The sequence below is a fragment of the Mustela lutreola genome, chromosome 12 (assembly GCF_030435805.1).
Source record: "Mustela lutreola isolate mMusLut2 chromosome 12, mMusLut2.pri, whole genome shotgun sequence".
Taxonomy (NCBI): domain Eukaryota; kingdom Metazoa; phylum Chordata; class Mammalia; order Carnivora; family Mustelidae; genus Mustela; species Mustela lutreola.
In genome coordinates, this window is record NC_081301.1 from 87167408 (window position 1) to 87173056 (window position 5649).

Here is a 5649-nt window from a genome sequence, read left to right on the forward strand (position 1 = left end):
CTAATGTTATCTTCAAGTAAATAAGATCATTTACAGAGTTTTAAATGACTCCATTAAAATTGGCATCTGAACATTTCTCTGCCTTGAAATTATTAATAACATTCTGAACATTATATTTATATGAACACCCCATTACTAGTAGATATTTTTTGGTATTTTTAAAACTAATCTGGGCAATTTAGTTTCAGCAAAACAAGCATCTTCTATCATGTTGATGCTACTAATTAAAATTTTATTGGCTTTTTAATTTGCTTAGTATTTAATTTGTTATCTAGTTTGACTTTAAGCTTATATAACAAATAAGGGCATAAAAGGAACATTTTGTACCTACTTAAGATTCTTATAATACAAATAATTTATGCCAACACTGTGAATCCATGTGAGGTTTTTTTTGTTTGTTTTTTTGTAAAAGAGAGCCTCATCACTCAAGTTTGAGAATTGGAATAGATCAACCCTTAAATTCTCTCTTAGCAGTATTAACTGGGCACTAGGAACAAAAGGGTCTGCAACTAAGCCTTTCTCAGGTTGAGCTCTGGTTCTGTTACTTACTAGCTATTGGGTATTGGGGCAGTTGTTTAACCTCCTCAGACAACATAACTTAACTGAAAAGTTAGGATAATAATTACTGCCTCTTAGGATTATGCTGCTGGTGAAGCATGGGCATGTAATACACAGCAGCCGTTACTGTCATCTATTGAATATTTTCAAGCAGTTCAGCCTGGTGGAGTTGTGATTTGCATTTGTATGAATTTCTGATTTTGTCACATTTATATCACATTCAAGATCAACATCTTAGAAGAACTGCCTCTGTTTTTAAAATATGTAGTATTATCTTTTGAAGTATAAATCAGTGATCTTACTTTAGACCCACAGCTTCTACATATAAAAGCAGATTTAGGTGAATCTTGACTTGGAAATACTTTAGACTGAATTAATTCTATTTCTTAGATGCAGTTTTTAAAAAATGTTCTTTCTAGTGCATTAAACTGTAATTCCGAGTTTTTATTAATTCTGGTTGATTTCCTTCATAAGCAGCCTAAGTTTGTTAATGCAGATTAAGAAGTCTGCATTCAAAAAGTCCTGTGTTTTGTGGGATGCTTGAGTAAGTTATGTTGAATTGATAGTCTTTTTTTTAACACATAAAAATTTTTAAATTAATTAACATATAATATATTATTGGTTTCAGAGGTATAGGTCTATGATTCATCAGTCTTATGTAATACCCAGTGCTCATCACATCACATGCCCTCCTTAATGTCCATCACCCACTTACCCCATCCTTCTACCCACCTCCAGCAACTCTCAGTTTGTTTCCTGTGATTAAGATTCTCTTATGGGAGATGCCTGGGTGGCTCAGTCAGTTAGGCATTTGCCTTAGGCTCTGTCATCACCTGGCATCAGATCACCCTGGGATCGTGTCTGGCACTGGGCTCGTTTAGTGGGAAGCCTGCTTCTCCCTCTGCTTGCCGCTCCCCTGCTTGTGCGCTCTCTCTCTCACTCTCTCTTTATCTCTCTCTCTCTCTCTGACAAATAAACTAATAAAATCTTTAAAACAAAATGGGGAACTCTTATGGTTTGTCTCCTTCTCTGGTTTTGTCTCATTTTATTTTTCCTCTCTTCCCCTTAGGATCCTATGTTTTGTTTCTTAAATTCCACATATCAGTGAGATCATATGATAATTGTCTTTCCCTGATTGACTTATTTCACTTAGCATAATACTTTCCAGTTCCATCCACATCACTGCAAATGGCAAGATTTCAATTTTTGATGGCTGAGTAATATCCCATTGTGTATATATATGCTACATCTTTATCCATTCATCTGTTGATGGACATCTGGGCTCTTTCCATAGTTTGGCTATTGTGGACACTGCTGCTATCAACATTGGGGTAGAAGTGCCCCTTCAGATCACATTTGTATCTTTGGGGTAAATACACAGTAGTGCAATTGCTGGGTCATGGGGTAGCTCTATTTTCAACTTTTTGAAGAACCTCCATACTGTTTTCCAAAGTGGCTGCACCAGCTTGCATTCCCACCAACAGTGTAGGAGGGTTCCCCTTTCTCCGCATCCTTGCCAACATCTGTTGTTTCCTGACTTGTTAATTTTAGCCATTCTGACTGGTGTGAGGTGGTATCTCACTGTGGTTTTGGTTTGTATTTCCCTGATGCCAAGCGATATTGAGCATTTTTTCATGGGTCCGTTGGCCATTTAGATGTCTTTTTTTGAGAAATGTCTGTTCATGTCTTCTGCTCATTTCTTGATAAGATTATTTGTTCTTTGATGTTGAGTTTGATAAGTTCTTTATAGACTTTGGATACTAGCCATTTATCTGATATGTCATTTGCAAATACCTTCTCCCATTCTGTCAGTTGTCTTTTAGTTTTGTTGACTATTTCCTTTGCTGTACAAAAGCTTTTGATCTTGATGAAGTCCCAATAGTTCATTTTTGCCTTTGTTTCCCTTGCCTTTGGGGACATCTCTAGCAAGAACTTTCTGCAGCCGAGGTCACAGAAGTTGCTGCCTGTGTTTTCTCCTAGGATTTTGATGGATTCCTGTCTCATATTTAGGCCTTTCATCCATTTTTGAGTCTATTCCTGTGTATGGTGTAAGGAAATAGTCCAGTTTCATTCTTCTGTATATACCTGTCCAAATTTCCCAATACTGTTTGTTGAAGAGACTGTCTTTTTTCCAACTGGCTCTTCTTTCCTGCTTTGTCAAAGATTAGCTGACCATAGAGTTGAGGGTCTATTTCTGGGCTCTCTGTTCTGTTTCATAGATCTATGTGTCTGTTTTTGTGCCAGTACCATACTGTCTTTGTAATAGAGCTTGATGATTACAGCTTTGTAATAGAGCTTGAAGTCCAGAATTGTGATGCCACCAGTTTTGGTTTTCTTTTTCAACACTGAACTAATATTCTATTAATACACCAGTAATGTGTCAAATCAATCTCCTTAATCTGGGTTCTATGGAAAATAAATCCTACCATTATTGGACTGAAATTAATCAGAGACTTTTAGACACAGAGAATTGCCTTAGCTGGAGTAGGCAATCCTTTAAAGGAGTTTCTGTAGATGCAGAGACATCAGGAGGACTGAAAATAAAGAAAGTGCAAAGGAAAGGAACAAACTGTCCCCTGAGTGGTGTGGAACCCCACAAGCTCTTGTCCATCTGGAACATTCAGCTTTATATTCTAGGGACACAAGGCACTCTTTCTCAGCTAGAGGAATAATCACATGTAATTTTTCATGGACAGCATGAGTGTCCTGATGCTTAGTCCTCTTAGGAGCTTACAATGAAAAAACAACTGGCATTAGTAAAAGGCCTCGTATCAGAAAAAGATTATTATAGAGTAGCAGGGGAGCACTCCCCTTTAGAAAAGGGTGTTCAGAGCCATTAGAATGCACAGAACTAGGAGACAAATCATAAGAGACTCTTAACTATAGCAAACAAACTGAGGGTTGCTGGAAGGGGGTTGGGGGTAGGGGGTAACTGGGGGATGGGCATCCCCCAGACACTTGATGTAATGAGCACTGTATGTTATAAGCAGCTGATGAGTCACTAAACTCTGCCTATGAAACTAATAATATACTATATGTTAATTAAATTGATTTTAAATTTAAAAAAAAGAAGAAGAAGAAAACAGGACAGTGTCCCTGCCTCACCAGGAAACTACCAAAGTTCCTATAGAAGTAAAACAGAATTTCATAAGAATATAATGGTTGGAGAAGAGAAAACCTGTGGTGGGTGTGAAGGCCCTGATGCCATGTATGTCAAATTGATATCTTCGGATGGTCATGAATTTATTGTAAAAAGAGAACATGCACTAACATCCGGAACAATAAAAGCCATGTTGAGTGGCCCAGGTCAGTTTGCTGAGAACGAAACTAAGGAAGTCAATTTTAGAGAGATCCCTTCACATGTGCTATCAAAAAAGTATGCATGTATCTTACCAACAAGGTTCGCTACACTAACAGCTCCACAGAGATTCCTGAATTCCCAATTGCACCTGAAATTGCACTAGAACTGCTGATGGCTGCGAACTTCCTAGATTGTTAAATAAAATAAATTATAACAAACTGTTAACGCTTTTCAGTATTTAATACCTGTAGTTCGGTTAGTAATTTTTTTCATATATAGCATGTTGCCTGTGTGCAGTTGAACTTTAAAGTTCATTGCAAAGCAGATTATCTTCTGTTCTTTTGCATAGCAATCAGAGTTGAAATTTGTTTGCTACATTAACAAATTAAGGACATTTTCACATTGAGAAATAAACAAATATGCCAAAAAAAAAAAAAAAAGAAAGAAAAAAACAAATAAACAAAAGAATGCACAGAACTTGATAACTGAAGGCACGGAACTTCTCCCAGAGACAATAAAGTGGAAGTTGCGATGTGCTGCATCACATTTGGCCACTGTGGAAACCAGCCCTCAGGGTTGGCTTCCACCTCCCTGTATTTCACTCTGTGGGGACCCCAGGCTAGACAACAGGAGGATATTTTATATTACTTTGAATTCATCAAATGCAGGCAGTTTTCACCAGAGTCCCAAGGATCACCAGATTAGTTGGGAATATTTGGTACAGGTGTGCACTTGGCAGGACACTGGAGTGAGAGATGTATTGGTCTAATCCCAACTCGGCAACTACGAAGCTCCATGATGTTGGGTAACTTACTTAACCTCTCAGCTTCAGCTTCCTGTCTGTCACACAAAATGCAGATGAAAATGCCTGTGTACTCATTTGGGGAGGGCGGGATTACTTGCAGTAACAAGAAATGCAAGACAATAACAAGAAATAATAGTCAGAACTCAGTAATTATTCATTTCTCTCCCTCCTGCTTTTCCTCCTCCTCTAAAATCTTTCTCTACTCTGTTTCTCTCTCCTTCCCTTTCTTTCTCAGTATAAAACTGGTATATTTAGGCTAATTCGCTGATCAATTTTGGGGTGTCTACTATGTGCCAGACACCCTGCTAAGTGTGTGAGCTATACAATGTAAGTCGGGGAGGGTGTTGCGTAAATACAGGTAGCACCATGATTTACTGATATCCTTGTGCTGTATGAGAATGGAAGAGGCAACTTCAAACTGTGTAATGTCTTCTTGACTGAAGGCTCAAAACTTGGATGTGAGTTTCTACCCTTGAAGACTCACTTTCCTCTTCCTTCTTTGCTTTTCAAAATCCTGGCCCTGTGATACAAAACTTTAGATTATCTGAGAAGGAAAGTGCTCTGAAGTTTGAAGGAGAGGGCAGTGGCCCAACCTGGTGGAGAGCTGGACTCCCCAAGACTATGAGGAGAGAGTGTAGGGTTCTACCAGTGTGAGGCCCTTCTTTCCACTCTCACACAAAATGGAATGTCTCCTTACTGGGTATCACATCCTTGAAAGCCACAGCCATGTCCCAGGTACTGAATAGGACAGAGAGAAAGAATATGCTTAGAGCAAAAGAGCTGTCTGCTTCTGAATGGACCAGAGCATCACAGGACTTGTCCCACACTATAGATTAGGTAAATTTGGAGTGTTTTCCTCCACAGGAAAGCGAAGGGGATGAAAGATGGAAAAGTAAATGACACTGTATGTCATACATACCAATGCTGGTTGGGGCAGACTCTGGGAAGGAAAAGCCAAAATTAATTTTATTTCAAAAATTTAAGA

The 5649-nt window shown here is 38.4% G+C and overlaps 1 pseudogene; it reads left to right on the top strand.

The window, feature by feature from the left end:
* The first annotated feature begins 3669 nt into the window (after positions 1 to 3669).
* On the top strand, positions 3670 to 4102 carry LOC131812628 (elongin-C-like; annotated as a pseudogene).
* Positions 4103 to 5649: the final 1547 nt, after the last annotated feature.